This window comes from Amphiura filiformis, chromosome 5 (assembly GCF_039555335.1).
Source record: "Amphiura filiformis chromosome 5, Afil_fr2py, whole genome shotgun sequence".
Classification (NCBI taxonomy): Eukaryota; Metazoa; Echinodermata; class Ophiuroidea; order Amphilepidida; family Amphiuridae; genus Amphiura; species Amphiura filiformis.
In genome coordinates this window covers 21,876,127-21,884,879 of record NC_092632.1, presented here as the reverse complement: position 1 = coordinate 21,884,879, position 8,753 = coordinate 21,876,127, and the positions used below count along the sequence as shown (strand labels likewise).

The 8,753-nt window shown below is 34.8% G+C and overlaps 1 protein-coding gene across 1 annotated transcript in view; it reads right to left on the bottom strand.

Annotated features, from left to right (window-relative positions):
* Positions 1–6,793: 6,793 nt before the first annotated feature.
* Positions 6,794–8,753, bottom strand: part of LOC140152797 (uncharacterized) — a 278,471-nt gene continuing 276,511 nt past the window's right edge. The window contains exon 12 of the mRNA XM_072175296.1: positions 6,794–6,883. The gene's annotated coding sequence lies outside the window, so the exon portion shown is untranslated. The remainder of the gene's footprint in view (positions 6,884–8,753) is intronic.

Below are 8,753 nucleotides of genomic sequence, written 5' to 3'. Positions count from 1 at the left end.
TTCATCTCGAATGTACATCCACACCGGGAAAGCTGCAATTATTCAAGACAAGGTCCACCTGTTATTAACCGGCTTAAAAAACCCAGGAAATTGTGTAACTTCTGCTCCAGTTACTTTGCATTCCATCAAGAAGGCACACATACAAACAAACAAACAAACAAACAAACAAACAATTGAGGCATTAGACAAACATGATATGACAACTCCTTTGACCCAGATAGGTATGAGAAGTGTTTTGTTTTACAGAAATAAAATGGGTTTACATCCTTTGCACCTGTTGGTTTTCCCACTGATCAATATGCTATGAAGTCATACAAAAGTGAAAAACATTTAATATTGATGAGATGGGCTTCTATGATAACAGGTCTTCTGACTGGGTAGTTGCCTATATAGCAACCTAATTCATCATAGTGCTGATTCTGATGTTGAAGAACTTATGCAACTACTTCGTAAAGGTGATGTCACAGATTAAAAAGTGAGAGAAACACGTCTGAGGTTGAGTGCTTGAGGTACCTGACCCAAATTGTAATAGTTGTTTCCCTCTTCTGGTGCATGCAACTTTGGATTAATTAATTTTAGAATGCTTGCTGGAATTAATGTTTTGGAGCCACTTCTTTTTTTTTAACATTTGTTCCCTTTAGATCAATTTATTTGAATAAAACCTTATTTAAATTGTAAGTTTCAAATCTATTTATATAACCAAAATTTCATAAATTTGCAAACTAGTGCAAAAATTCACAATTCTGGTCCAAAATTGTACTTCTCTTAATGTGCTTTGTGTAAGTGGTGGTAGGGGTGTGAGTGGTAGTGGGGGGTGGTGGGGATGCAAGGATGGGTGCTTATGTTTGCCTTTATACAGTGCATCCCTATACCTTTATGTGTGCTTAAAACAAGTTCCTTCATGTTCTATTTTGTACTGCTTGGGAAGTGCAAATCTAACCGCGAAAAGTTCCTGAGGGAGACACAATATTAAATAGGATGATGGAATGTATACCAAAACACTCCACACAATACAGCAGACAAGAAGTGAATAGAGACTTGGCAATGGATTTATCAAAAGGAATTGGAAATGCCTCAAGTAGGTTAAGGTGAAATGAAGTTTAAACATTAGTCTGTTATGCTATTCCTTTATATCTGATGTTCAGTGTTAACCCATTATATGCAAATATTTGGAGCAGTCTACAGGACACAAATTTTACTTTTGAGGGAAAAATGCTAGGAAATTTTGAAATTTTACACAAGATCAATTTGGAACATGCAGTAAAATGAGCATGAACATCTCCAAAGTTAGTCCAGTGGTTCTTAAGATCAGTATCACATAATTATGTGAATTTGTAGCTAAACATATATTTGCAAGCACCATATATTTCATCAACAACATTTTAAGTCTCAAGTTTAATTTAAAAATCTTCCATTACAAATAATTGAGGCTTATGCAAACACTACCTATGTTGTTTCTAATTTGTATGCATTATTTCATGCATACTGATAACACATTTGCTTTTGGAAAAAAAACTTTGTCATGTTTTATAAATGTCTGTGAAATTTGTGAATATCTGTACTGATTTACACAGGGAGGAGAGGTAGGGGCTGAAGACAGGATGAAGTTGAATTTGTTTGATTCTATGTTTTCATCAGCCTTTTAGTGTGGTACAAAACCTGCAATCTGTGGCTTAACTAATTCAGTAAAAGCCAAACACTTTTAAAAAGGTGAATACATTTTCATTGAATTAAAGAATAATTGTTGGTGACTTTTAATTATTATCTCTGACCTATATTTTGCAGGTAACATCTGTTTCACTGACAAAGAATTACTGATAATATAGGTCAATTGTGTGCAACCTAGATTAGAAAATAAATAGGCCATCAGGAAAAGTTAACATTTATTAAACTAAAGTGCTGCTAATAACCTAATTAGCTTTATTAACAAAATATGTTGATTTTGAAAATGACATGATTCTATCTGTTACTGTTGTCTTGAACATGAACAAGGTTGAAAAGCAGTTCATATTGAAAACTTATTTAATTGAATAGGTGAGGTCTGCTTGTTCTCTGTTAACCAGGGACAATCTTCAGTGAACGACTCTTTTCAGAGCCACCAAACCGTTTACATCAGCAGATAGGCGAGATCTGCTTGTTCTCTGTTGACAAGAAACAGTCTTCAGTGAACGAATCTTTTCAGAGCCACCAGTAGGCAAGGGGCGACCTATATATCTCATTCTTAGGTACTTTGTCCTGAAGAAGTTCTAAACATGTCCGACGGCAAACCCGCTAAAAACTTACCAATTCCTATCGCCCACATTTACAATATAAGTTAATTATTAGAATTTCCCTACAAACAGATAATGGTATTTATATCCACGCCCATATGCTCATCTTTGCACGTATCACACATCAATGCAAGAATGTCTCACTTACAATATTCAGCATTCACACAAATAACGATTAAATTTTCGCCTGTCATCATAAGCAACTAATTACTAACACAATAGACAGAAATCATATTTATTCACTGCCACCTGCCTAGACTATGAAGCACCTGTTTATTGGTCTAAGATGCAAACCTATAGATTAAGCAATGTTTGTTATAATGGAAGTTCAACTTCTATTTTGGTTTCTGCGGCTTATGCTAGTTTTATATGATGCATTTGGGAGGTAATATCCTATAAAAACAAAACAATGCTTTCTTTGTAATTGCTATGATCATTACGTCAAAAAATGGTCAACGTTGTGACGTACATTTTAGTCAAAACAACTTGTGACGCCCAAGCATGACGCATTTTGGTTGATTATTTGTGGAAAGATGAAAAGGTTATCAACATCATCCATTATGAGCACTATGTTTTTCTTCTAAAAACTTTTCTCTCCTAATAAATATGCACCTGTTTCTTAACATCATAACAACATGAACAGAGACAAGGGGATCTACAATCTAAGTCAAGTGCAGGGTTGCCAAAAGATTTTAGCCCAAATCGGGGGTCAAATAGTCGAAAAGTCGCCCAATTTTTCTCTTTACCATTGGTTTCTATGGGGCAGGAAACTATCGGAAGTCGCGGGAGCCAATGTTGAAAAGTCGCCCAAATTTTTTCTAAACCATTGCTTTCTATGGGACAGGAAATTGTCAAAAGTCGTGGGGAAAATCTTTAAAATTCGCCCAATTGGGCTACCAAATTGCGGGTTTGGCAACCCTGGTCAAGTGTATGATCCACTTTTGAAGACTACTAGCAAGACTAACATCGCTACCGGAAGTGACATAACATCAGCTGTTGGATCATCACAATAACAGCCAGCTTTGATAAATCAGTGGTTCACTGACGAAACTGTCAGCAAGAAAAACTAGAAAGTTTACTTCAAATTGGTTTTGACAAAGGAAAAACGCATCTTAATTTTTTTAATCACATTAAGAAAGGGGAGTTAATGGTTCAAATCATAACTGTTATGATCACATGTAAGAAATAAGTAAATAAATAAAGTCAGCACTCAGATATTTGGTTGAAAACAAATTGGGCTTCCAACATATTTTGATTGATACCAATTTATGTTGAATCAAGGAAAAAAGATATAAAATTTTGAATTCTATGTAGGGAATACATATCAAATTAATAAAAACTGAAATAATAATTGTCAGCAGGTTTTTAACGATGCTCTAGATATTGCAAATTGCTTTTGCATTGCAAAGTTCAACTGTTTTTCTTAAGGGCTGGGGTATGAACGTTTGGATAGTATTTATTTTGGGACATCAGAGCACATCAGACGTATCAATTGCATTCTGAATACTGAAGAATGTCATTCTGATATCAAATAATTTTGCATTTTTGAAATTCGCAATTTAATACACATTTTATGGCAAATCATTAAAATTGATATTTTTGATATTTAACAGTACTTGAAGTAAACTTTATAAATCTGATGATTTATACTTAAAGTGTATGTAGGTGGGATGAAAAACCCGACGATCAATTGAAAATTTTGACCTTTCAGATTGAAGATATGGATTTTTTTCCCCAAAACACCAAAAAAAATTAGGTCTTTTTGGGAAAAAATCCATATCTTCAATATGAAAGGCCAAAATTTTCAATTGACCGTCGGCTTTTCCTCCCTGCTACATACACTTTAAGGATATATCATTAGATTTAAATAATTTACTTCGAGGACTGTTATATATCAAAAATTTGAAAAATATCAAATTTTTATGATTTGTCATAAAATTTGTATTATATTGTGATTTTCAAAAATGAAAATTATTTGATATCAGAAAGACATGCTTCAGATTCAGAATGCAATTCGATAGGTCCGAGGTGCTCTCATGTCCCACAAAAAATACTGTCCTAAACGCATAATAAACGCTCATTTTAGATCCCTTAAGAGTAAACCCCACCCTATCATTATAATAATACTTATGATGATCAATTTTAGGGCAATATTTGCATTAAATATGTGTAGACTAACATGATGTTGTCATTTGTGGTACAACGCAATTAGGCACCTGGTGACACCAGATTCACATTTCAAAGTTGTTATTTTAAAGTGCAGACCTTGCCATTTCCAGAGCAATACTTCAGAAGACCAAATTTTGAAGTATTATTTCCATTAAATATAACACAATTAACCACCTGGTGACACAATTCTATTAACTTTTATTACATACATTTTTGTTGCAAAGATATTACCTTTGCATAAAATAATGGAACAAATGGAATTGAGTTTATTTCTAATTAGAGCATCATAACTTTGACTCTATTTGACTGTACTTTGATTTGACTGTACTTTTAAAGAATTTTTTCAAAATTGTTCAAAGCATTTCAAATAAGTATGGTTACATTCAAAATCACATGAAGAAAAAGTGTTGCGATGATAACAAAGGTATTGATACAATTGTGAAATGTTGTGACTTATTTAAATCATGGCAAATCAAGAGGACTGTGGTTTTTAATCAAAATATACCTGCTGACCTAAATCAATTGGTTTTTACCAGAGAAATCATGACCCTTAGCTAAAGTACAAGAGCTTGGCTCTGCAAGTAGGTACATAACAAAAGAAAACATTATTTCAGCTCCTGCATACATACTAGCTACAATAAAATTCCTATAATAGTACAAAATGAGTTTTATATGATACAGTTTATCCTATCATAAGTGGCATATACTTCAGAATTTGAGTATCCTTTTTTATCCAAGAAATACTTTACCAAAAGTATTCCAATGAATTACAAGATGCCTTCTGAATACATAACACACCACTGTCCTTCAAAAAATACATCATCTTGCATGAAATGGCACTTTAATGAAGCGACCTACTTCTATCTCATCTTGAGAGAGACCATGGCCTCTTCACCTGATTCAGGATGCAAAGATACAAGATGATAGGAAGGAGGGAGGGAAATGATACCTATTAAGCTTGGAGCGATACCAATTCTACCTCACTTCTAGCTTATAACCCCTTATACCTTCACCAAAAGCAGTTCTTCCCCCTTCCTCAAGAGAGAACAAAGTATGGAGTAAATCCTAGCTCAGAGGAGTTGCCACCGGTTGAATGTCCTCTTGAGGGCCACTGACTCAACCCTAGTACACCCATGGAGAGACTTACTACTGTATACATAATGACATGTGCTCAAAAATGTGTAATGTAATACAACCTGTTTGTACCAAGTGACATACAACTCAAGAGAGCAAAGAGCATGGCATGCAAGTCAAGGAAGGAAAGAGCATTATTGTAATAAGGGTAGAAGGGGCAATAAGTATTTGTTGGGAGTCTTGACATTTCATCAGGCAAGTTTGATTATAACCCTTTCTTTACTATTCAAAACAAAATTTACAAAACCATGGGTGATTGGTGTAAACTCTCCCTTTCCAGTCAATATTTTACTGTCTCAAACTAATCTGGTGTTATAAACAAAAAATGTTTTACAAAATGGTAATAAATAATAATCAAACTGCTGAAGTTGTAAGTGTCGAATCATATATAAAATGTTTTTGGGAGAAAGCTGCTCAGGTCAAGATTCTGTAAAGAGTAGCATGTGACACACATTTCCCACTTTGTTTGGTAGGTCACATCGACATGCCGCCTAGTTTGTGCCCACCCAAATCAGGTTGTCCATTAGCAGAACTCAAACAAAACCTCAAGTTCAATACATCATGCTTGAAACATTTCCTTCAGCCATGACATAGTTTATGATTATATAGATTTACAACAATTTTTTTTTGCAGATCCCTAGATATGTCTTTCTTCCATGCACCTGATGAAGATGCAATAAGTTGATCATACATCTTCACCTGCTCATATTATGTTGGGAGTTCCAATATACAGCAGCAATGATTTGTGTTCAATTTTGACCAAGGATGATTTGACAACGGCTTGCAACAAATCATAAGCCCCACACCCATCACATATTTCCACATCCAGCACAAAGTTTATAGTCTATATATCTACCTCGAGTCACCGACTCCAGCTTTGAAGTTCAGCGTTAGCTTAGCATTACTTGGTGTGTGTAAATACTTTTATGTGTGCGATCAACATGCCGCATATGTACAAGCAAGAAAGCATGCTAAGCCAATGCAGCATACGCCAAACTTCAAAGCTAGTGCCGGTGACTCGAGGTAGATATATAGAGTATAGTAAGGCTTCTGATAGAGTAGAAGACTCTCACAATAAGCATTCATAGCAAGCAATAAAGTTTCAATGGGTATACAATCGTATTGAAAAAAAAATGTGAATCTTTCATCTGGTGTGGCTCTGACTACCTTGAAATGGCTTGTTAGGACATTTGATAGAAGCCTAAACCACTGGTACTTACCTGATTGAGATGGAGGCAGCAGGTATCGTACAGCAATCTCTGGTGCTAGGAACGGGTGCTGAAATGCCTCCCATACACTGATTCTATCACCTGGAATGGAGTGGAATACAAACAAAATGTGATCAATGCATTAGATTATTAACAGATTATAAATTTAATATTGTGTATTTCCTCATCTAATGCAGTAGCTTAACTGGCTGAGCATCAGACCAGGAAACTGATGGTTCAAATTATGGATGGTCATTTGTGATAAGATCTGATCCCCTGAAAATTGAGTAAGAGAGTTAGTATCATTACTAACTTGCTCAGTGCCTAAGTTTGCTGATGTTAAAATCCCTACCTCCATGAAAATTGAGTAAGAGAGTTAGTATCATTACTAACTTGCTCAGTGCCTAGGTTTGCTGATGTTAAAATCCCTACCTCCATGAAAATTGAGTAAGAGAGTTAGTATCATTACTAACTTGCTCAGTGCCTAAGTTTGCTGATGTTAAAATCCCTACCTCCATGAAAATTGAGTAAGAGAGTTAGTATCATTACTAACTTGCTCAGTGCCTAGGTTTGCTGATGTTAAAATCCCTACCTCCATGAAAATTGAGTAAGAGAGTTAGTATCATTACTAACTTGCTCAGTGCCTAAGTTTGCTGATGTTAAAATCCCTACCTCCATGAAAATTGAGTAAGAGAGTTAGTATCATTACTAACTTGCTCAGTGCCTAGGTTTGCTGATGTTAAAATCCCTACCTCCATGAAAATTGAGTAAGAGAGTTAGTATCATTACTAACTTGCTCAGTGCCTAAGTTTGCTGATGTTAAAATCCCTACCTCCATGAAAATTGAGTAAGAGAGTTAGTATCATTACTAACTTGCTCAGTGCCTAGGTTTGCTGATGTTAAAATCCCTACCTCCATGAAAATTGAGTAAGAGAGTTAGTATCATTACTAACTTGCTCAGTGCCTAGGTTTGCTGATGTTAAAATCCCTACCTCCATGAAAATTGAGTAAGAGAGTTAGTATCATTACTAACTTGCTCAGTGCCTAAGTTTGCTGATGTTAAAATCCCTACCTCCATGAAAATTGAGTAAGAGAGTTAGTATCATTACTAACTTGCTCAGTGCCTAGGTTTGCTGATGTTAAAATCCCTACCTCCATGAAAATTGAGTAAGAGAGTTAGTATCATTACTAACTTGCTCAGTGCCTAAGTTTGCTGATGTTAAAATCCCTACCTCCATGAAAATTGAGTAAGAGAGTTAGTATCATTACTAACTTGCTCAGTGCCTAGGTTTGCTGATGTTGTAATCCCTACCTCCATGGAATAATTTGGTTGCAAAATTATTACCTTTTAATACATCAATTTTCTATATTTTTTTAAAAATTGTTTTTTTTTGCCTATATATCCGAAATTCATTATTGCTTAAGTTGGTCTGATTGGATCAAATCATGTAATATTTTACTATTCCCTAGTATGGTATTGGTCTTTACTCAACTCTCACGGACCAAAGACACAGCTAGACATGCAAGACAGCGGCTTATTGGCTAATATGTGAAGTTAGATAATGTCTAATAGGAGGTGCTTCAAAATCTCTTTTTTATAACTTTGTCAATGCTGCAATGCAATTTCAAAGAAAATACTATAAACCTAATGTTCACATATTTCTTGCTCCAGTCAAAATGAGAATACAAACCCTGATAATGAAATTCACCTTTCAAGCTAGACATTGAAAGTATGTATGTTTAGATATTTTTTACATTGGCAAAGAAAATATTTTACACCTTATATTCACACAATGCATATTCTAGACAATATTATCCCTCATTTGCATGATACAAAACTTTGGCAACGGAATTCCTCTTCCTTCACACTGAAACCAAGTATGTGTGTGTAGATATTTGTTGTACACTCCATCTTCACACAAAATTCTTGCAAAACAAATACTATACACTTTATGCTCACACAATACATATT